Source organism: Colobus angolensis, unplaced genomic scaffold (assembly GCF_000951035.1).
Source record: "Colobus angolensis palliatus isolate OR3802 unplaced genomic scaffold, Cang.pa_1.0 Scaffold161, whole genome shotgun sequence".
NCBI lineage: Eukaryota > Metazoa > Chordata > Mammalia > Primates > Cercopithecidae > Colobus > Colobus angolensis.
In genome coordinates, this window is record NW_012114722.1 from 7,107,597 (window position 1) to 7,133,602 (window position 26,006).

The 26,006-nt window shown below is 36.5% G+C and overlaps 1 pseudogene; it reads left to right on the forward strand.

Annotated features, from left to right (window-relative positions):
- LOC105508423 overlaps positions 1-16,841 on the forward strand; it is a 47,058-nt pseudogene extending 30,217 nt beyond the window's left edge.
- The last annotated feature ends 9,165 nt before the right edge of the window (positions 16,842-26,006 follow it).

Here is a 26,006-nt window from a genome sequence, read left to right on the forward strand (position 1 = left end):
ATCATTAAAAAGTCAGGAAACAACAGGTGTTGGAGAGGATGTGGAGAAATAGGAATACTTTTACACTGTTAGTGGGACTGTAAACTAGTTTAACCATTGTGGTAGACAGTGTGGTGATTCCTCGAGGATCTAAAACTAGAAATACCATTTGACACAGCCATCCCATTACTGGGTATATACCCAAAGGATTATAAATCATGCTGCTATAAGGACACATGCACATGTATGTTTATTGTGGCACTATTCACACTAGCAAAGACTTGGAGCCAACCCAAATGTCCATCAGTGACAGACTGGATTAAGAAACTGTGGCACATATACTCCATGGAATACTATGCAGCCATAAAAAAAAAAAAAGCATGAGTTCATGTCCTTTTTGGGACATGGATGCAGCTGGAAACCATCATTCTCAGCAAACTATCACAAGAACAGAAAACCAAACCAAACACCACATGTTCTCACTCATAGGTGGGAATTGAACAATGAGATCACTTGGACACAGGAAGGGGAACATCACACACCAGGGCCTGTTGTGGGGTGGGGGAAGAGGGGAGGGATAGCATTAGGAGATATACCTAATGTAAATGACAAGTTAATGGGTGCAGCACACCAACATGGCACATGTATACATATGTAATAAACCTGCATGTTGTACACATATACCCTAGAATATAAAGTATAATAATTATAATAATAAGAAGAATAGCAGGCTCTAGTGTGCCAGAAACTGCCACTTTTCATTTACTAACTCATTTAACCCTCACAGCTACCCTGTAGGTTTGTAGTATTATGGTTTCATTTTGTAGGTGAAGAAGCCATAGAGAAGCCAGCAAGTAAGTAAGGCTGTCAATATAGTAAACCATGCTAATTAGTTTCAACCTCTCTTATCAGTGCAGCATGGAGGAATTCAAAGAGAACTCAAGAATCTCGCCAACATCAGCTCTAGATACTCATGAATTTTGTGCCTAGTCACTTCTCTTTCAGTCCTGTTTTCCTCACTTGCACAACAGGAAGTGACACTTTCTAAGACTTCTATTGTGTCAAAGCAAAACTTGTACTGGATAAAATTGAACAGTCAAGGAAGACTTTTGAAGGAGTGAAGAGTGTGCCATTCCCAAGTATACCAAATTGGTATATTGATTATTTTGAGTTGAAAAACACTGAAGAAACTTCAGAAAGGGCTAGATGACCTGTCTCTTCCTAGACTCAGCAAACCTTTAAAAATCCTTCATCTGGGAGGGGTACCCTCCCCATACCAGCGAGAAAATAGCCCTTATCACCAGATACTGGGAAATTGGGGCTGCAATGGGCCTGAATAAATATACTTACTGAAGTTATCTTTATTTTCCACTAGTTTTATACCCCACCACACCACATATATCTCCCAGTGACTTCTGTAGAAATTTACTGTCTCTACCCATATCATCCTTGTCCTGCCAGTTCTTCTCAAATGTATAATTCCTTGTCTAAATAGTATGAAAGCATCTTGCTTTGACCACTTTTAGCTTCACATTTTTTGTGAAGTTCCTATGTACATGTTAAACTAATAAAATTTGTATGCTTTTCTCTCATTAAAAAAAGAGACTACAATATAAAATTCTATATCAAGAAATGTACAAATCTTAATTAACTAAAATTTAAAACAATAAATTGTATCAAAAAATCCATTCGATGAGAGGTAAAAATAATAAAACCCAAATTGGCTGAAATTGTTGAAGAATATAAGATTATAAAATTTTACTTCAGAAAAGAAAATAGAAGCAATGATTTTCCAGTTGACTTCAAGGAATAGAAACTTTCAAGGAATAGAAAATTACTGTTATTTTAACTCTTCCAGAGCACAGAAAAAAAATGAAAGCTCCTAATTTATGTCACCAGGTGTATTAGGCCATATTTTGTTTTGCTATAAAGAAATGCCTGAGATTGTGTTATTTATAATGAAAAACAGATTTAATTGGCTCATGGTTCTGCAGGGTATATAGCAAGTGTGATGCCAGCATCTGCTTCTGGTGAGGGTCTCCATAATCTTACAATCATGGCTAAATGTGAATGGGGAGTAGAGAGTCACATGACGAGCAGGAGCAAAAGAGAGAGTGTAAAGATGCCACATACTTTGAAACAACCAGATCTCATGAAACGTCAAAGTGAAAATTCAGTCATCACCAAGGGAATGGTGCTAAGCCATTCTTAAGGGATCTTTCCCCATGATCAAAACACCTCCCACCAGGTCCCCTCTTCAACACTGGGGATTACATTTTACTGTGAGATTTGGAAGGGACAAATATTCGTACCATATTGTTCCAACCCTGGCCTCCTAAATCTCATGTTCTTCTCACATTGCAGGATAAAATGATCTCCTGCCAATTTCCAACTGCCACCCCCCCCCCGCATCTTTAATCATTCCAGCATCATGTTTAAAGTCCTCATCTCATATGGGAATGATCTCCTTCCACCTATGGACCTGTATAATCAAAACAAGTTATTTACTCCCAAGGTACAATGGTGGTACAGACATTGGGTAAACTTTAGCATTCCAGAAGAAATTGACCAAAAAATGAACTATGGGCCCCACACAAGTCTGAAACACAGCAGAGCAGACACTAAACATTAATGCTTAAAAATAATTCTTGTCTCCATGGCCTATATCCTGGGCACTCTGATGCAAGAGGTGGGCTCCAAAGGCCTTGGGCAGCTCCACCCCTGTGGCTCTTCCACACGGACTTTGCAAGTTGATGATATATCTGCCATTCTGAGGTCTAGAGGGTGGCAGCCCCATTCCCACAGCTCCACCAGGCAGTGCCCTGGTGTGGACCCTGCATAGGGGCTCCAACCCCACATTTCCCCTCTGCACTGCCCAAGTTGAGTCTTTCTATGAAGGCTCCACCCCTGTGGCAGGATTCTGCCTGGATAACCAGGCTTTCTTATACATTCTCTGAAATACAGGAGGAAGCTGCCAAGCCCCTTTCATGCTTGTATTCTGTTTGCCTGCAGATTTAACACCACATAGAAACCACCAAGGCTAACAGTGTCTTGCAGTTTCTAGAGTGGCAGCCCAAGCTGTTTCTAGGGCTCTTTGAGCCACAGATAGAGTTAGAGTAGCTGAAATGCAGGATATAGTGTCTTGAGGCTGAGCAGAGAAGTAGCACCCTGGGCTTGGCCCCTGAAATCATTTGTTCCTCTTTGGCCTCTGAACCTATGATGAGAGTGGTGGCCTATTGATCTCTGGAATGCCTCAGGGCATTTTTCTCCTTGACTTGGGTATCAGCACTTGGCTCCCTTTTCGTCATGTCAATATTATGAAAGGTTCATAGCCCTTTTAAATTCTTCCACTTAAAACTGAATTTCCTTCTCTACGATGTGTCCATGTTGTGAATTTTCCCAATTTTTATGCTCCGCTTCCCTTTTAAATATAAGTTCCAATGTTAAGTCATTTATTTGCTCTCATATCTGATGAAAGGTTATTAGAAGCAGCCATGACACTCTTGCATGTCTTGCTGTTTAGAAATTTCTTTTACCAGATACTGTAAGTCATCACTCTTATGTTAAACCTTACACAAAACTAGGATGTGAACCAAATGCAGCCAAGCTCTTTGCTAGGGTGTAACTTAGGTAAACTTTACTTGAATTCCCCAAAAGTTACTCATCTTCATCTAAGCCCTTATCATCCTGACCTTCAGTGTCCATATTTCTATCAACATTTTCATCACAACCACTTAACAAGACCCTAAGAAGTTTCAAATTTTCCCTTCTCTTCCTGTCTTCTGGGCTTCCTGAACTCTTCCAACCTCTGCTCATTACCCATTTCCAAATTGCTTCCACATTTTCAGGTATCTTTATAGCAAAACCTCAGTCCTTGTTATCAATTATCTGAATTAGACCATTTTTGTATTGCTATTAAGAAATACTTGAGACTGAGTAATTTATATAAAATAGAGGTTTAAATGGTACAAGGTTCTGCAGGCTTTACGGAAGCATGGTGCTAGCATCTGCTCAGTTTCTGGAGAGGCCTCAGGAAGCTCTTAATCATGGCAGAAGATGAAGGGGGAGCAAAGTAATCACATGGTGAGAGCAGAAGCAAGAGAGAGAAGGGAGAGGTACCACACATTTTTACAGAACCAGATCTTGTGTGAACTCATAATGAGAACTCACTATTTACGGAAAAAATAGTGCTAAGCCATTCATGAGGGATCCACCCCCATGATCTAAACACCTCTCACGAGGGCCCACCTCCAACACTGGGGATTACATTTTAACATAAAATTTGGAGGCAACAAACATTCAAGCCATGGTAGTAGCACTATGGCACTAGACCATTTTAAGGAGAGCAGACAAAAATGAACTCAGGACCACTGGCAGTAGCTGACTTTAGATGTCAAAAGTGCTTTTTGAATGTAATAACTCAATACTGCAAAATAAAACTTTCTTCAAATTGATTCATAAATTGAACTTCAGTGCAAATCTAGTGGGATTTTTTTTTCAGAACTTGATAATTCTAGATTTTACTTGAAGGAAAAATTGTGTAAGATAAGTCATTTAAAAATAATTTGAATAATGAGGACATAGGTCTTTCCCTAGCAGTCATGTAACATAATGTGAACATACAACAGTTACAGTATTTAGTACTAAAAGAGGAATAAACATACACATCAATGGAATAAAAGAGAAACACAAAACAAGGTTAATTCCCATAGCAAATAATAAAATTAGCATTTCAAATTATTAATGAAAGGACGCATTTTTCAATATGTATTTTAAACATAATTAGCTATTTGAAAATAAATTAGTTAAAACTCTTAACTTTGAAATAAGAATATATTTCAGGATATTTAGGCTCTCGATGTATAAGCAAAACTTGTAAACAAAAATGTATGGGAATGTTTTAGTTTTACCCACAAGAAGGCATTTCTAAGTGTGATGTGAAATTCAGAAGCTTTAAAGTAAAAAACAAATATTTGAGAATATAAAATTATATTTTCTTTCAGAAAAATATAAGTATACCTATATACACATGTATACACACACGTATATTTATACACACGTTATATATAGTATATTACATATAGTATATATAGTATATTATATTACATATAATATATAATTATATATACTATATAGTATAGTATACTATAGTATATTATAGTATAGTATAGTATGCTATAGTATATTATAGTATGGTATAGTATATTATAATATAGTATATCATATATACTATACATACTATATGTACTATATATACTATATTATATATACTGTATATAGATTGTGTGTATATATATACACACACTCTAATAGTGTTAAAAGAAATGAGTCAGGAAATTAATTCCAACATATAGGCCACATAAAGGGTTAATATCCTTGCTATATAAAAATAGATCACACGGAAATTTCCTCTTAAGCTAAAATTCTCTGGTGGTTGGTGAATTTTCTGATTATACCATTATACTGCATCCTAAACTGCTGGAGAGTATGTGAAATCTGAGAAATATCCCTAGGGTAATTACGTCCTGGCCGTTATTTCTCTTCCCCCACCAAAAACAAAACAAAAAAAATTATATTCTACCTTGGACTTTATGCTGTATTCAATTAGTTTTCATGCCTTTGACTTATACTTTGTCTCCTTAGTTTCACAGAGTCAACCTTAAAGAGTGTTTTTGCCTATTAAAACAAAACAATTAACACAGGGCTGCAAATTTAGCTTTACTGCTAACAGGGAGTCATAGGTTATAAACCACTGCATCATTCTGACAGTAAGTCACAGGTGTATATAAGACTAGTTATTAGCTCATTTTACAGAAATATTTTAATCAGAAAACTCCTTTTTTTTCAGAACAAGTTTATAAAAGCATAATTCAACATTCAAAACTGTTCTGAGATTCTGCATCCCAGCCTCGCAGAACCTGGTTCTTTCTGTGTTTACCAATAGGAAAATATTGCTAATCCCATTAAGTACACCATGCTAGTGTAAGGAACTTCAGAATTTTTCCTCTCCTCTTATATATGAACAGTATTCAACATGAATCTTTTAAAGATAACTCCGTTTGTTTTCCATTTTTAGTATCTGAAACCCAGAAGTGATTTTTAATGATTAGAATTTAAGCTCCTAGGAGGAAATAATATCAATAAAATTGACATTATTGGGAATGCTGTCTTCGGACAGATGACAATACCTGTTTGTACAATATATACTGCTTAGTGCATCTACCATGAATAGGGCCTTGCTTTGAATTAACAGCAGTTTATAACTCTGAATTCACTTTGTATAAAATAGATGATCATTATCAGTATTCAGGAAAGGGAAAATCCAATCATGAAAGGAGTCATTACAGGTGAGAATTCTAAGAAATTGAGACTGAAATGGTAAGATAATATTGCCTATGAATACAACCTCTTACTGTAAGCTTAGGATAATTTACTAATTTGGCATTTAGAAGTAAAAGTACAACATCCGTTTCTTAAGAGACATATTTTGCCTTATTGCTAGCCTCATCATATAAGGCATGAAAATACATTAATATTATTTTTAAAAATAGAATATTACCTAAAGGAAGTTTAAATGCATTAAAAACATAATTAATTAAACCATCTACTAATATTGATGAGCTTACAAAGTAGGATATTGCTTTTAAATATAATTCTTATGTGTGTAATATAAAAATTTGTAACAGAGCAGAATACATAATAAACTATGTTTCTTTGTATGACATATACGGTACAATTTGCCATGTAAGGTACGATTGCTGAGTTAATTATTTTACTTAATAGCTAACTGGATCCAAATAAACAGTAAAACTATTAAAGAAAATTTCCAGTGAATTTATGCAAGAAGTAGAAGAACTTGAACATTTCTGTATTAGAATATTTATTTATTTTTATTTATCTACATCTGCATCTATTGTTACATGAACAGTGGACTAGGCACTGTACTAACAGTTCTATTTGCATTATTCCATTTAATTTTTTAATTTTATTTTTATTTTTATTTTTTTGAGACAAAGTCTCACTCTGTCACCCAGGCTGGAGTGCAGTGGTGTGATCTTGGCTCACTGCAACCTCCTCCTCCCAGATTCAGGCGATTCTCCTGCCTTGGCCTCCTGAGTAGCTGAGATTATAGGTATGCACCACCACTCCTGGCTAATTTTTGTATTTTTGGTAGAGGCGGGGTTTCATCATGTTGGTCAGGCTGGTCTCGAATTCCTGACCTCATAATCCACCCGCCTTGGCCTCCCAAAGTGCTGGTATTACATGTGTAAGCCACTGCGCCCAGCCTCCATTTAATTTTTCCTACAATGATTTAAGTGGAAATTAGAACCCAGAGATGACTTCAAAGCACAGGCATTTTGTCATCATACATGCAACCACTTTTTAAATTCAGCAAGCATTTAAGGCCCTTAATATACTTTGGAACGGCTTGAAATCTGAGAGAAAATCTGAGCAATGTTGCAAAAAGCTTTCTTCCAGTTTGACTTTGGGAAAGAAATGCAGAAAAGTGCATACTTCATGTTTAAAATGAGTGAAATATGAATGCACAGTTTTATACTGTCAATGTCATTCCACTTTTACTTCAATTTGGTTTTTATCTCAGCCTAAATGGAATACAACATTAAATCACAGATTTCAATTTTCCACTTTTACCTCAAGAGGCGAGTTTTGGCAAGTCCAAGGTTTAGGTTTATGCATTTTACCATTTCGTAGAACATCTATCAAAGTGGACAGACCTTGCTTCTTTATTTCTAAATCTCTTCATATTGAGAAACATTTGAACTGCTAAATATTTAAATTTCTATTAAATTGTTCTGAAATAAAAAAAAATATACAATTTAGAAGTAGCCCAAACAAGTGGTAAGAAACTAATTTGCTTTGATTTCTTAACATCATAATTTCTTGATGTCATTGCAGGTACTAAGTTAGCCCTTTTCTATCAGGTGAAGCTATGTATAAAATTACTGTGCTTGGTCAATATTTACTTAATTAGTGAGACTTTTCAGTCCCATAAAACAGAAATATGGCATACCATTTTTAAAATAGGGAAAATAATTGTGCACAATAAAAATGACTTTACACAACCACTGTGTTTTTGTTTCATATCAATCTTTTCCTATCTATACATATTTATGTTTCCATAATTTTCATCATACATATCATTATTACCAGCATTATTCTATCTTTATATAAATTATAGCTTGGATGAAATAAAACTGGTTATTAGTTCTTTTAAAACTTAAAAAACTTTTATTATTTATCTACTCTTTAGTGTATATATATATATTAAATGCTACAAATTATTGAATGCTACTATATCCCAGGAACTGGGTTCAGGATTGGCTACATAATTTTTATGGCTGAGCGCCAAAGGAAAATGTGGGGTTGCTTACTCAAAACAACAGAAAAAGGAGGGGGTGGAGCAAAATGGAGGAATACAAGGCTCCACTAATCATCCCCCCCGACAAGCATACCATTTAACAACTATCTACACACAAAAGCACCTTTGTAAGAACAAAAATACAGTGAACACTCACAGTACCTGGAAAAGGCACTAAAGGGGTTTAAAAAAAGGCTTGAAGCCCTGGCGCCATTCATCCTCCATCCCCCATTAGCAGTGGCATGCTGTGAAGAGCATCTCTGGGTGCTGGGGGAGGGAAGTCACAGCAATTACTAGATAATGAACTCAGTGCTGTCCTAGTAGAGCAGAAAGGAAAGCCAAACCAAATTCAGCTGCTGCCTACTCACAGAGAAGGCATTTAAACCAGTCCTAGCCAGAGGGCAATCACTGATCCCAGTGGTCAGAATTTGATTTCCTGCAAGAATCACCACCACATGTTACAGGGCTCTGGGGACCCAAATAAACTTAAAAGGCAGTTAAAGTCACAAGAACTGCAACACCTAGGTGAAACCTAGGGCGGAACTGGGCCCAGAGACAGTGGATTGGGAGGGCATGTGGCATACTGAGACACCAACTGGGGCATCCAGGGGAGTATTGGCATAATTCTTCCCCTAACCCAAGGCTGCATAGCTCCTGGCTCCAAAAGAGGCCCTTTCTTTCTATTTGAGTAGGCAAGAGGGAAGAGTGTGGAGGACGTTGTCTTGCATCTTGGACGCTCACTCAGCCACAGCAGAATAGGGCACTGCTCAGTTTTGTGAGGCCCCCTTTTCAGGCCCTAGCTCCTAGACATTTCTATTCACACCCTGGGCCAGAAAAAAAAACATGATGCCTTGAAGCAAAGAACCCGGTCCTGGCAGGATTCATCATCTGCTAACTGAAGAACACTTGAGCGCTAAATAACCAGCAGCAATACTCATGTACTATGTTGAGGGCTATAGGTGAGACTCAGAATTACTAGCTTCAGATGAGACTCATCCTAGCTGTGGTGGCTATTGGATGAGAATCCTTAAGTTTCAGAAAAGTAAAAAAAAGAAAACTAATGAGGGCTTTGTCTTGCACCTAGGTACCAGCTCAGTCACAGTCAGGTAGAGCACAAAGTGGGCTCTTGGGTTCTTCAATTCCAGGACTTGGCTCTTTAGACAGCATTTCTGGACATTTCCTGGGCCAGAGGGGACCCAGTCCTCTGAAGGGTGACTCGTAGGCCAGACAGCATTCACTTCACCACAAGCTGACTGAAGAGCCCTTGGGCCTTAAGGAATCGTTGGTGGTAGTAGTCTGACAGTACTAACCATGGGCCTGAGGTGGCAGTGGCCATAAAATGAGGCTCCTCTGCCTTTAAAAAAGAGGAGGAAAGAGTGAGAAAGGCTGTGTCTTATGATTTGAGTGCCAGCTCAGCTCCAGTACAATAGAATACCATGTAAATATCTAAGGTTTTTGACTGTAGTCTCTTGCTCTCAGATGGCTCCTCTGGACCCACCCACAGCCTACGAAAACTCACTACCCTGAAGGAAAGGACATAGGTCTGGGTGGCTTTTGCACCTGTTGATTCTAGAGCCTCAGTGTTTTGACTAAACTTAGGTGGTACCAAGGAAGTGGTTGGGCGAGACTCAGTACTTTGCTGATTTCACGTCCGACCTAGCACAGTCCTGTGAGTGGTGACAACAGGGGTGCTTGTGTCACTTCATCTCCACCTCCAGGTGGCTCAGAAAAGAGAGAGAAAGACTCTCTTTGTATTGGAGAAAGTAAGAGAAAACAAGAGTCTCTGCCTTGTTATTCAGAGAATTCTTCCAGACCTTCTACCTCTATGGGTCTGTAAGAACAACAGCATTACTAGGTTTGGGCTCCCCATAAAAACAGATACAGCCCAGAATACAACATTCAAGGTTCTTTGAATATCTGGAGAGCATTCACAAGAAGGACAGGTACAAACAAGCCCAGACTATGAAGATTACAATAAATACATATATCCAAAACAATCCAGGGAAACATAACCTCAAAAAGTGAACTAAATAAGGCACCAGGGATAAATTCTGAGGAAACATAGATACGTGAAATTTCAGACAGAGCATTCAAAGTAGCTGTCTTGAGGAAACTCAAAAAGAATTCGTGATAACACATAGAATGAATTCAGAATTTTTTTCAGATAAATTTAACAAAGAGATTGAAATAATTAAAAAGTCAAGCAGAAATTCTGGAGTTAAAAAATGCAGTTGGCATACTGCAGGATGCATCAGAGTCTTTTTAAAAATATTTTACTTTAAGTTCTGGGATACATGTGCAGTACGTGCAGAGTTGTTACACAGGTATACATGTGCCATGGTGGTTTGCTTCACCTATCTACCCATCATTTAGGTTTTAAGCCCCGCATGCATTAGGTACTTGTCCTAATGCTCTCCCTCTCCTTGCCTCCCACCTCCTGACAGGCCCCGGTGTGTGATGCTCCCCTCCCTGTGTCCATGTGTTCTCATTGTTCAACTCCCACTTATAAGTGAGAACATGTGGTGGTTGGTTTTCTGTTCCTGTGTTAGTTTGCTGAGAATAATGGTTTCCAGCTTCATCCATGTCCATGCAAAGGTTTGAACTCATTCTTTTTTATGACTGCGTAGTATTCCATGGTGTTTATGTGCCACATTTTCTTTATTCAGTCTATCATTGATGGGCATTTGGGTTGGTTATAAGTCTTTGCTGTTGTAAATAGTATGGCAATAAACATAGGTATGCATGTGTCTTTATAGTGGAATGATTTATAATCCTTTGGATATAGATCCAGTAACAGGATTGCTGAGTCAAATGGTATTTCTGATTCTAGATCTTTGAGGAATCACCACACTGTCTTCCACAATAGTTGAACTAATTTACTTTCCCAACATCAGTGTAAAAGCGTTCCTATTTCTCCACAGCCTCACCAGCATCTGTTGTTTCCCGATTTTTTTTTTGTGGGGGGGGACAGAGTCTCACTCTATTGCCCTGCTGGAGTGCAGTGGTGTGATCTCAGCTCACTGCAACCTCCACCTCCTGGGTACAAGTGATTCTCCTTCCTTAGCCTCCCGAGTAGCTGGAACTTCTGACACGTACAACCACGCCCAGCTAATTTTTGTATTTTTAGTAGAGACAGGGTTTCACCATGTTGGCCAGGATGGTCTCGATCTCTTGACCTTGTGATCCACCCACCTTGGACTCCCAAAGTGCTGGGATTACAGGCATGAGCCACCGCACCCATCCTTCCTAACTTGTTAATGATTACCATTCTAACTGGCGTGACATGGTATCTCATTGTGGTTTTGATTTGCATTTTTCTAATGACCAGTGATTATGAGCTTTTTTTCATATGTTTGGTGACCGCATAAATGTCTTCTTTTGAGAAGAGTCCATTCACATCCTTCGACCGCTTTTTGATGGGGTTGTTTTTTTCTTGTAAATTTGTTCAAGTTTCTTGTAGATTCTGGATATTAGCCCTTTGTCAGACGGGTAGCTTGCAAAAATTTTCTCCCAATCTGTAGGTTGCCTGTTTATTCTGATGATAGCTTCTTTTGCTGTGCAGAAACTCTTTAGTTTGATTAGGTCACATTTGTCAATTTTGGCTTTTGTTGCCATTGCTTTTGGTGTTTTAGTCATAAAGTCTTTGCCCATGCCGATGTCCTGAATGGTATTGCCCAGGTTTTCTTCTAGGGATTTTGTGGTTTTGGGTTTTACATTTAAGTCTTTAATCCATCTTGGGCTAATTTTTGTATAAGGTGTAAGGAAAGGGTCCAGTTTCAGTTTTCTGCATATGGCTAGCCAGTTTTCCCAGCACCATTAATTAAGGAATTTTTCCCCCATTGCTTTTTTTTGTCAGGTTTCTCAAAGACCTGATGGTTGTATATGCATAATGTTATTTCTAAGGTCCATCAGAGGCTTCTAATAGCAAAATTGTCAAGAGAAGAATTAGTGAGCACGAAGACAGGCGATTTGATAATACACAGTCAGAGGAGACAAAAAAAAAAAAAAAAGAATAAAACACAGTGAGGCACACCAGGGAGATCTGGAAAAGATCCTCAAAAGGGCAAATATCTGAGTTATTGGCTTTGAAAGTGAGGCACAGAAAGAGATAGAAGTAGAAAGTTTATTCAAAATGATAAAAGCAGAGACCTTTCCAAACCTAGAGAAATGTAGTAATATTCAAGTACAAAAAGGTTATGGAACACCATGCAGATTTAACCTAAAGAAGACTTCCTCAAGGCATGTAATAACACAACTCCCAAAGGTCAAGTATAGATAAAGGATTCTAAAAGAAGCATGAGAAACACACACACACACACACACACACACACACACACACACACAATGGTGCATCAATATGTCTGGCAGCAGATCTTTTTAGTAGAAACCTTACAGGCTATGAGAGAGTAGCATGAAATATTAAAAATGCTGAAGGAAAATCTTTCACCCTAGAGTAGTATATCTAGTGAAATTATCCTTCAAACATTAAAGAGAAATAAAGACTTCCCCAGACAAACAAAACTGAGGCATTTTTATCAACACAAGATATGTCCTACAAGTAATACTAAATGGAGTACATAATTCAGGAAGAAAAGAATGTTAATGAGCAATAAGAAATCATTTGAAGGTAAAAAGATCACTGGTAATAGAAGGTACACAGAAAAACACAAAATATAACACCATAAGTGTGGTGTGTAAACTACTGTTAAGTAGAAAGACTAAATAATGAACCAATAAAAAATAGTAACTTCAACAACTTTTCAAGACACAGTAGCACAATGAGATATAAATTGCAACAACAAAAAGTTACAAAGTGACAGGATGGAGTTAAGGCATAGAGTGTTTATTTTATTTTTGTTTGTGGTTTATTCATGCAAAAAATGTTAAGTTATTTTCACCTTAAAATAATAGCTTATAAGATATTAATAGCAAGGCTCCTGGTAACATCAAACCAAGAAAATACAATAAATACATCAAAAATAAAAAGGAAGAAATTAAATCATAATCACCAGAGAAAATCACCTCACTAAAAGAAAGGCAGGAAAGAAATAAAAAAGAAAGAGAAGACCACAAAACAAGCAGAAAGCAAATAATAAAATGGCAGGGTAAGTTCTTACTTTTCAATAATATCACTGAATGCAAATGAACACAGAATTGCTGAATAGATAAAAAAGCAACACCCACTGATTTATTGCCTACAAGAAACGTACTTCACCTATAAAAAAAAAAACACAGAGATTGAAAATTTAAAAAATTGAAATAGATATTCCATGTCATTGGAAACCAAAAAAGGGCTGCAGTAGCTAAACTTATATCAGACAAAGCCTACAAGAAACGTACTTCACCTATAAAAAAAAAAAACACAGAGATTGAAAATTTAAAAAATTGAAATAGATATTCCATGTCATTGGAAACCAAAAAAGGGCTGCAGTAGCTAAACTTATATCAGACAAAACAGATTTCAAGACTAAAACTACAAAAAGAAATAAAGGACACTATATAATGATAAAGATGTCAATGCAGCAAGAATATATAACAATTTTAAATATATGTGTACCTGATATTGGAACACACAAATATACACAAAAAATATTATTAGAGCTAAAGGGAGAGATGGACTCCAATCTCTGGGGTCTTTAATAGCTGGACACTTCAACACCCCACTTTCACCAATAGACAGATCATCCTGACAGAAAATCAACAGGAAAACATGGGATTTAATCGTCATTATAGATCAAATAAATCAATAGATATTTACAGAACATTTCATCCAATTAATGCTGAATACACATTATTTTTCTCAGCGCATGGATTATTCTTAAGGATAGACCATATGTTAGGTCATAAAACAAGTGTGAAAACATTCAAAATATTGAAATAATATCAAGCATCTTCTCTGACCACATTGGAATAGAACCAAAAATCAATTAGAAGAGAAATTTTGGAAATTATACAAATACATGGAAATTGAACAATATGCTCCTGGAATGACCAGGGGGTCAATAAAAAAGTTCAGAAAAAAACTTTTAAAAATTACTGATACAGATGATAATGGAAAGAAAACACACCAACACCTGTGATATACAGCAAAAGCAGTACTAAGAGGTAAGTTTATAGATATAAGTGCCTACATCAGACACGAAGGAAAGCTTCAAATAAAAAATGTAGTGATGCATGTTAAAGAACTAGAAAAGCAAGAGCAAATCAAACCCACAATTAGTAGTGCAAAAGAAATAATAAGTGGAGAAATAAAATTGAAATTAAAAATAACAATACAAGAGATCAACAAAACAAGAAGTTGCTTGTTTGAAATTTAAACAAAATTGACAAACCTTTACTCAGACTGAGAGAGGATACAAATAAGTAAAATCAGGAATGAAAAAGAAGATATTACAACTGGTACTGAAGAAATTCAAAGGATCATTAATGGCTACTGTAATCAACTATGTGCCCATAAATTGGAAAATCTAGAAAAATGGACAACTTCTTAGACCCATACACACTACCAAGACTGAATCAGGAAGAAATCCAAAACCTGAACAGACCAATAACAAGTAATGAGATTGAATCCATGCTAAAAAGCCTCCCAGTAATGAATAAATAAATAAATAAATAAATAAAAGTTAAAAAAAAAATCTGGGACCCAATGGCTTCAATGCTGAATTCTATCAAACATTTAAAGAATAAATAGCAATTTTGCTTGAACTATTCTGAAAAATAGAGGAGGAGAGAATATTTCCAAACTCATCTATGAACCTAGTATTGCCCTTATAACAAAACCAGACAAAGACATGTGAATAAAAGAAAAGTACAGGCTAATATCTCTGACAAATAACGAAGCAAAAATCTTAAAATATTGGGAAACCAAATTCAAAAATACATTACAAAGATCATTCATAATGACCAAGTGGGATTTATCTATGATGCAAGGATGGTTCAATATGCACAAATCAATTAATGTGATACATCATTTTAACAGAACGAAGGACAAAAATCGTAGGATTGATTGGCAGTGTCCCACCTGTCTGCTCCTCACACCCTGCCAGATTGAGACACTCCCCATTTCTCCCCGTGCAGCCATGGTTCAGCTGTTTTTCCCAGTCACCAGTGACTCTGCCAGCTAAAACTCAGACTACAGTCTGTGTCACTACAACCTGCTCCAAAGTACCCTGCTCATTTACAATAGCTTTGCCCAGTTTCTAGTTTAGGAGAAAAGGTATGATAAGGAAATGCTCAATGTGACCCTAGAGGATTGGTCTTTCCTTTTCAAGGGTTTGGCACTGGATTTAGAAGACGAGAATTTCATTAAATTTTCAGATAATGGCACTCTTCTCAGTGAAAGCCATGGCACCAATATGCTGACTCCAGAGGTGTTGGCAAAGGCATATGACAAGAAGGAATGGAAGCAGTTCTTGTTGGATACTGGAAAGGCTTGCCACTCAGGAGAGTACTGTTTTATGATAACTACTTTGACCTTCCAGTAACTTTTTGAAGTGCCAGAGTGGTGGACTATTTAACAAAACCAAACAGTGATCAAAAACCCTTTTAATTTTGGAAAGATATATTTGCTGGTATTCAACACAATTACAAAATGTCAGCTTTTAAGGAAAACTGTAGTATATATTTTCCAGAAATAAAAAGAGATCCAGGCAGATATTTATACGGTTGTCCTGAATCTGTTAGAAAAATGGCTTCAACAGCTAAAGAATGCTGGGAAAACGATTATGTTAATTACCAGTTCTCACAGTGATTATGATAGATTTCTCTGTGAAGATGTCATTGGGAATGATTTTGAAACCCTTTTTGACATTGTGATTACAAATGTGTTGAAGCTTGTTTTCTTCTTTCATTTACTACGTCAGAGGCCTTTCCAGAGACTCAAGAATAATGAAGAGCAGCAGGCACTGCCATCTCTGTACACCTGGCTGCTACCCCCAGGGAATGCTATCCACCTCTATAAAGTTCTGAAGAAAATGACTGGCAAACCTGAGCCCAAGGTTGTTTATTTTGGTGACAGCATGCATTCAGATGTTTTCCTGGCTCATCACTAATGGGAAACAGTCCTTATCCTGGAGGAACTGAGAGGGGATGAAGTGGCTCATCACTACAATGGGAGACAGTCCTCATCCTGGAGGAACTGAGAGGGGATGAAGGCATGAGGTGTGAGAGGCCTGAGGAGTGAGGGCCTCTAGGAAAGGAAGGAAAATATAAGGGACCAAAGGAAAAGCCTTTAAATAGTTCATCTAAAAAATTGGGCTCTTTATTGATACTGAAAAATACAGAATACTTCTTGGTTTATACATGGTCATGTAAAAGAATCAGTACTTACAGCACTATTGCAATTCCACGTATTGAAACAATTGCAGAATTGCCTCTGAACTACTAATTTATAAGATTCTCTTCAAGCGATTTGAAAACACCTGGCTACTATTCAAATCTTCCATTGGTCTTATCAAATGATGAGACACTGATTATCAACTAAGCTATCTATGGAGAAAAGAAGAACAATATATACAGTAAAAAAAAAAAAAAAGTTTTCAAAAAATGCTGTAAAAGGCTTTATAAGAACAAGTTTTTAATGAAAAGTCACCAATAAGTTGATATTTGTCCACAGGTCTCTTTTCTATATAAATCATCTTGATGTTTAGCAACTCTTATTATGTTAAAATCTCTGTATCTTAGAACTTAAGCAACCTTATTGGTGTTTTCTATACCATGAGTTTTGAGATTAGAATTCACCTGATTAGATATACAAACATACACACACACGCACACACACACACACAGAGAGAGAGAGAAAGAAAGAAAGAAAGATACACACACACATTTACATATATGCCTAGTCCAGTCATTCTCAAAGTGTGGTCCACAGACCAATAGCATAGCGTTACCTGAGAACTTGATAATACAACTTTACGGGCCTCACCCTCCCAAACCTACTGAATCAGAAGCTCTGAGAGTGCGGCCTACCAATCTGTATTTTAACAAACTCTTCAGGTGATTCTGATTCACACTACAGTTGTAGAACCACTGATTAGACCACATCCTACAGAGACTGGTTTAATTGATTTGGGTAAATATAACTGAGCATTGATGTCTCTTATATGTCCCAGGAAAGTGCATCCAGAATTGACAGCAACTCGTCTATACCAATTCCTTCAAGTAATAACCAAGAACTCTGAATCCAGTGAGATTAAGTAATTTTTCCAAGATATTAGCTTTTACGCTATTCCTGTGTTTTCCAAAACAAGAAAATAAAGAGACATGATTTCTTCTGAGATCATTCAGCCAGCACAGAACAGTGATAGTCTAGAAGTCAACTATCTCAACCTCCATTGTTACTCATTAGGTTTTTTCCCCTCTAATAATGTTAAAGGCTATTTAATGTATTTTCATCAACTTTAAGCCATACATATTCAATGGAGACAAAAATTGGTTATGAAAGAAAAACATATTAGAGACCCAGTCTTGGGCCTCCAAAATCACTAAGGAAAAACTAAGGTGGGAACTGCTTAGGGCAATCCTGCCTCCTATTCTATTCAAAGTTATCCCTCTGAACACTCAGATAGATGCATATTTGATTGCCTCCTTTAGAAAGACTTACCAGAAACTAAAAAAAATTCAGCCATCTGTCTCTCACCTATCTATGACCTGGAAGCCCCAGTGGCGAGGGTGGGGGCAGGGGCTTGCTTTGGGTTGTCTCCACCTTTGTAGATGGAATCAATGTACTTCTTATACATGCTGATTGATGTTTCATGTCTCTCTAAAATGTATAAAACCAAGCTGTGCCCCAGCCAACTCGGGCTCATGTCATCAGGGCTTCCTGAGGCTGTCATGGACATGTCCTAAACCTTGGCAAAATAAACTTTCTAAATTAACTTAGACCTACCTCAGATTTTCTGGTTTCACAGAGTGAAAAAAACTTTAGACAATACAATGGCGTTTGACCTTCCAAAACATCCTAGCCAACAAAATCTTATTCCTTAGTATTAATTTCTATTAGGAATAAATTTATAGTTAAAGCTATTTAAATAATTTAATTTGAATTTAATTTTTCTCATTGGAAACAAAGGTGATATATTTTTTAAAAAAGGTGGGAAAAATAACTGCTATAAAGGGTTTTACAGGTATACTACAATCCAGGACTGTTATGCTCCATGTGTTACGTATATTAGTAACTATTTGTCATATTAGTATTTATTTGTTGCAAGATATTTGCAGCCAAATAAAGTTTACAATATAGGTTTCTGGTTACTCTTTAAGCTGTAATTTCACTCTATCTATCATGGGCAGTATCAGAAAGCACACTGATAACCATCATTATTTTACTTCAATTGTAGTATATAATTTAACGTATTGATGCCTGCAATGGAAAGAAAAGAATTTTGTCAAAATTTGTAAATGTTCAGATAAATCACAGTTATACTGTGAGATGAATATCTCAGAGTCAGTGAAAAATTTGTAAAATCTTTCCCTCAAAGTCACTAGATTTGTGTGATAGCTACTAATAAGCATATGGTGATGTACTTGGAACTTATTTCCAGAATGTCATTGCAACATTATAGTGATTGTACACAATTAACTCAGGATTAAATGAAAGATGCTATCTCAAGTATACTTTAAATAATTTATTTATTTTAAAAATAAGGCTCTTTTTCCTTGAAAATCCCATAAGATTATTTCAGTTGATGCTGAAAAAGCATTTGGTAAAATTCAACATTACTTAATGATTAAAAAAAATGACAAAACATCAATTTAGAGGAAACATACTATGACATAATAAAAGCCAAATATGAAAGACCCACAGATAGTATCATACTGAATGGGGAGAAACTGAAAATGTTTCCTCTAAGATCTGGAAAATGAAAAGAAAGCCTAATTTCACAACTGTTATTCCACATAATACTTGATATGGTTTGGCTGTGTCCCCACCCAAATCTCATCTTGAATGGTAGTTTCTACAATCCCCACATGTCCTGGTAGGGACCTGAATCATGGGGGTGAATCTTTCCTGTGCTATTTTCATGATAGTGAATAAGTGTCAGGAGATCTGATGGTTTTATAAAGGGCAATTCCCCTGCACATGCTCTCTTGCCTGCCACCATGCAAGACATGCTTTTGCTCCTCCTTCACCTTCCACTATGATTGTGAGACCACCCCAGCCACGTGGAACTGTAAGTCCATTAAACATTTTTTCTCTATAAATTACTCAGTCTCACTTATGTCTTTATTAGCAGCATTTGAACAGACTAATACAGCAAATTGGTACCAGTAGAGTGGGGTGTAAAGCTATTGTAAAAATTCCCAAAAATGTGGAAGTGACTTTAGAACTGGGTAGCAGGCAGAGGTTGGAACAGTTTGGAGGGCTCTGAAGAAGACAGGAAAATATGAAAAATTTTAGAACTTCCTAGAAACCTGTTGAATTGTGTTAACCAAAATGATGATAGTGATATGGACAATAAGTCCAGGTTGAGGTGGTCTCAAGTGAAGGTGAAAAAGTTGCTGGGAAATGCAGCAGAGGTGACTCTTGTTAAGCTTTAGGAAAAAAAAAAATCTGGTGGCATTTTGCCCCTGCCGTAGAGATCTATGGAACTTTATACTTCAGAAAGGTGGTTTGGAATTGGAACTTAGGTTTAAAGGGAAGCGAAGAGTAGAGGTTTGGAAATTTTTCATTCTGACAATGTGATAGAAAAGAAAAACCCATTTTCTGAGGAGAAATCCAAGCCAGCTGTAGAAATTTGCAGAAGTAAGGAGGAGCCAAATGTTAATTAACAAGACAATGAAGAAAATGTCTCCAGGGCATGTTAGAGATCTTCATAGCATTCCCCCCCATCACAAACTCAGAGACCTAGGAGAAAATATCTTTTTTTCTGGACCAGACCCATGGCTTTTCTGCTTTGTGCGGTCTTGGTACTTAGTTCCCTGAATCTCAGCTGTGGCTAAAAGGGGCCAACATACAGCTCAGACTGTTGCTTCAGAGGTCACAAGCCCCAATTCTTGGTGGCTTACACGTGGTGTTGGGCCTGCAGGTGCATATAAATCAAAAATTGAGGTTTGGAAAGCTGTGCCTAGACTTCAGAAGATGCATGAAAATGCCTGAATATTCAGGCAGAGGTGTGCTGCAGGGACAGCACCCTCATGGAGAACCTCTGGTAGGCCAGTGCAGAAGGGAAATATGGGGTGGGAGCCCACACACAGAGTCCCCACTGGGGCACTGCCTGTGAGAAGAGGGCCACCATCCTCCAGACCCCAGAATCGTAGATGCACCTATAGTCACAGGCACTCAATGCCAGTCACAGCCACGCAAAGCAGCCAGAAGGGGGACTGTACCCAGGAAAGTCACAGGGGTGAAGCTGCTCAAGGCTGTGGGGACCTACCTCTTGTATCAGTGTGACCTACATGTGAGACATAGAGTCAAAGGAGATCATTTTGGGGCTTTAAGATTTGTCTTCTCTGCTAAATTTTGGTCTTACCTGGGGCCTTTAGCTCCTTTTGTTTTGGCCAATTTCTCCCATTTGGAATGGGTGTATTTACCCAATGCCTGTACCCTCATCGTGTCCAGGAAGTAACTAACTTGCTTTTGAATTTACAGGCTCATAGGCAGAAGGGACTTGCCTTGTCTCAGATGAGACTTCGAATTTGGACTTTTGGGTTAATGTTAGAATGAGTTAAGACTTTGGGAGACTTGTTGGGAAGGCATGATTGTGTTTTGAAATGTGATGACCTGAGATTTGGGATGGATCAAAGGCAGATTTATATCCCCACCCAAATCTCATCATTAATTGTAGTTTCCATAATCCCCATGTGTCGTGGGAAGGGTCTGGTGGGAAGAAATTGAATCATGAAGGTTAGTTTTTCTCATGGTGTTACTGTGATAGTAAATAAGTCTCATGAGTTCTGATGGTTTTATAAAAGATAGTTCCCCTGCACGCATTCTCTTGCTTGCCACCATGTAAGATGTGTTTTCTCCTCCTTTGCCCTCGGCTATGATTATGAGGCTTCCCCAGCCACGTGGAACTGTGAGTTTATTAAACCTCTTTCTTTTTATAAATTACTCAGTCTCAGGTATGTCTTTATTTACAGTGTGTGAACACACTAATACAGTAATAGAAATCCTACCTACATCAACCAGGCAAGAGAAAGATATAAAGGACATCCAAATCAGAAAGAAAGAAGTGAAATTATTCTCGTTCGCAAATGAACTGATCTTATGTTTGAAGAAACCTAAAGACGCTTCCAAAACACTATTAAGATTTTTTTCGTTTGTTTTGTTTTGTTTTGTTTTGGCTAGCTTTAGCTATTCTGAGTCTTTTGTGGTTTCATATAAATTTTTGTACTGGCATAAAAGCAGGCACCTAGACCAATGAAACAGAATAGAGAACCCAGAAACAAATCCACATGTCTGTAATGAACTCATTTTCAACAAAAGTGCCAAGAACATCCCTTGGGGAAAACACAATTACTTCAATAAATGGTCGTGGGAAAACTGGATAGTCATATGCAGAAGAATAAAACTAAACCATTATTTCTCACTATATACAAAAATCAAATCAAAATTAATTGAAGACTAAAGTATAAAACTTCAAACTATGAAATTACCAAAAACATCTTTGGGGAACTTCTCCAGGACATTGGTCTGAGCAAAATTTTATTGAGTAATACCCCACAAGCACAGGCAACCAAAGCAAAAATGAACAAATGGGATCATATCAAGTTAAAAACTTCTGCACAGCAAAGGACACAGTCAACAACATGAAGATACAACCCACAGAAGGAGAGAAAATATTTGCTAACTATCCATCTGACAAGGGATTCATAACCAGAATATATAAGGAGCTCAAATAACTCTACAGGAAAAAAATTCAATAATCTGATTTTTAAAATGGGCAAAAGCGTTAAATAGACATTTCTCAAAAGAAGCCATACAAATGTCAAACAGACATATGAAAAGGTGCTCAACATCATTGATTATCAGAGAAATGCAAATTAAAAACAATGAGATATTATCTCACCCCAGTTAAAATAGTTTATATCCAAAAGTCAAGTAAGTAATAACAAATGCTGCTGAGAATGTGGAGAAAAGGGAACTCTTATACACTGTTGGTAAGAATGTAAATTCTTTAAATATCATTAATTCCCACCTTGTTTAAATCAGCCTTCACTAAAATTAAAAATTAAAACCAAAGTCACAGAGATTTAATAAAATAAAACATCATTGTATGTGAAGATTATGAGAATATAATAAACTGAACTAATCATTAGACTAGAAAATATTTATCAGTTAGACACTTCAAAGAAAGGAATAATATAAACGTAAGTCAGTGAAGGAATATAAGTCTTCTCCTATATGTATACTTTTTCTTTATTTAATAAACTTGGTTATTTTGTTTAACAAAGAATGTGTCTGCATTCTACTCTAACTTAATTAATATCAGTGCAATAAGCGAGAACTGATATTTCATTGTAATAGTGAATTTGAGTATATAATTACTTGTTTGTTATCCATTTGTAGTTCCCCACCCCCACCTTTTCTATTGATATAAGAGATTTCATAATCACTTACCACCAATTTGGAATACTGCAAAAAAAATGTTACCAGGATCTGACATAGCCTTACTTTTCATTACTTCTTGAAGGCATTGCCAAGGATTCTTTCTTTTCTGCTAGGTTCATGGGTGTTGTTTGTGAGGAATAAAGACTCTTACAGATATGACATTCCACATCATAAATCAAACATCATAGGCAATTAATTATAAGTAACTCAAACTCTCTCTAAAATACTACCACCTTGAAATATCCATTGTTAATATTTGGATACAAGAAGTCTTTGTGAAGATATTTTAAATTTTTCTTTTTATATATTTACGGGGCACAAGTGCAATTTTGTTACATGAATATATTGTATGGTGGTGAAGTCTAGGCTTTTAGTGTAACCATCACTGTCTAGTGTACATTGTGTCCGTTAGTTAATTTCTCATTCCTAACTACTCTCCCACCCTCCCATCTTTCCAAGTTTCCAATATCTATTATTTCACTCTCTATTGTCCTTGTGTACACATTATTTAGATCCTGCTTATAAGTGAGAACGTGCAATATTTGACATTCTGTTTCTGAGTTATTTCACTTAAAATAATGGCTTCCAGTTCCATTCATGTTACTCAAAAATACATAATTTTATTATTTTTTAGAGCTGAGTAGTACTCCATGGTACTACTCAGGTAAACACACACACACACACACACACTCACACATGCACACACACACAGCCCACATTTTGTTTATCCAATTATCCATTAATAGACACTTACTTTGATTCCATATCTTTGCTACTGTAAATAGTATTGTGACAGATATCCAAGTGCAAGTACCTTTGTGATATGACTATTTAGTTTCCTTTGTCTTTTGGGTAGATACCTAGCAGTAGAATTGCTGGACTGAATGGTATTTCTATTTTTAGTTTTTGAAAAATCTCCATATTGTTTTTGAAAGTTTCTACAAATTTAAATTTCCACCAACCAGGCATAAGTATTTCCTTTTCTCTGCATCTTCACCAACACAAATTGATTTTTGACTTTTTTATAATAGCCATCCTGACTGGTATAAGATGGTATCTCAGTGTGGTTTTAATTTGCTTTTATAGGATGAATAGTAATGTTGAGGATTTTTGGTCATTCACATGTCTTCTTTTGAAGAATATCTGTTTATATCCTTTGCCCACTTTTTAGTAGGTTTTTTCCTTGAGTTGTTTGAGTTCCTTGAAGATACTGGATGTTACTCTTTTGTCGGATGCATAGTTTGTGAATATTTTCTCCTATTCTGTAGGTTGCCTTTTCATGCTGTTAAGTATTTCTTTTGCTATGAAGAGGATATTTATTGTCAATAAGTTTCATTTGTCTATTTTTGATATTGTTGCACTTGCTCTTGAGGACTTCGTCATAATTTTTTTGCATAGGCCAATGTCCAAAATAGTTTTTTCTTAGGTTTACTTCTAGAAATTTTCTAGTTTCAGGTCTTACATTTAAGTCTTTAGTCCATTTTTATTTAATTTGTATATATTGAAAAATAGGGATTTAGTTTTATTCTTTTGCATGTGGCTACCCAATTATGCCAGCACCATTTATTGAAGAAGGTGTCCTTTCCCCAGTGTTTGTTTTTGTCAACTTTGTCAAAGAACAGTATGCTGTAGGTATGTAACTTTGTTTTTGGGTTCTCTATTCTTTTCCATTAAGCTATGTGTCTATTTTCATATCAGTACCATATAGTTCTGGTTATTCTTGCCTTGTAGTATAAATTGAAGTCAGGTAATGTGATGTGCCCAGTTTTGTTCTGTTTGCTTAGGATTGCTTGTATATTCAGGCTCTTTTTGGTTCAATATGAATTTTAGAATTGTGTTTTCTAATTCAGTGAAAACCGACAGTGTTTTAATAAAAATTGCATTGAATCTATAGATTGTTTTTGGCAGTATGGTCATTTTAATGACAATGATTGTTCCCATCCATGAGCATGGAATGTTTCTTACATTTGTTTGTGTCTATTATTTCTTAATTCAGTATTTTGTAGTTTCCTCTGTAGAAATATTTTACCTCCTTAGTTAAATGGATTCCTAAGTTTTTAAGATGCAGATATTATAAATGGGATTGAGCTCTTGACTGTTTCTAAGCTTGGCCTTTATTGGTGTATAGAAATACCACTGATGTACATACATTGCTTTTGTATCCTGATACTTCATTGAATTCATTTCTCAAATATAGGAGTCTTTTGGAAGAGTCTTTAGGGTTATCTATGTATAAGATCATATTACTGGTGAATAGAGATAATTTGACTTCCTGTTTTCTAATTTGGATGCCTTTTATTTCTTTCTCTTTCCTAATTGATCTCTCTAGGATTTCCGTTACTATGTTGAATAGGAGTGCTAAGAGTGGACATCTTTGTTTCGTCTTAATCCAGTTGTTTAGGCGAATACTTTCAACTTTTCCAGGTTCAGTATGATGTTGGCTATGGGTTTGTCACATATGCCTTTTATTATTTTGAGGTGTGTTACTTCTATGCCTAGTTTGTTTAGGGTTTTTATCATGAAGTGATGCTGTTTTATCAAATGCTTTTCTGCATCTATTGAGATATTCATATGGTTTTGTTTTTAATTCTCTTTATGTGGTGAATCACATGTATTGATTTGCATACGCTGAGCCATCCTTGCATCCCTGATATAAGTTCCACTTGCTTGTGGTGTATTATCTTTTTGATGTGCTATTCAATTCAGTTTGCTAGTATTTTGTTGAGAATTTTTGTATCTATGTTCTTCAGCGATATTGGTCTGTAGTTTTGTTGTTGTGTTCTTGCCTGGCTTTGGTATTAGGTTGTTACTAGCTTCATAGAATGAGTTAGGGAGGATTCCTTCCTCCTTGATTTTTTGGAACAGTTACAGTAGGATTGGCACCAGTTCTTCTTTGTATGTCTGGTAGAATTCAGCTGTGAGTCTGACAGGTACTGGACTTTCCCCCGCGATCCCTTGGGAGATTTCTAAATTACAGATTCAATTTCATTACTCAATGTTGGTCCGTTCAGGATTTCTGTTTGTTTCTGCTGTCTTTCATAAGTATTTCAAAATAAGCCATAGACAGAAGGTTTCTTGTGATTCAACTCTGCT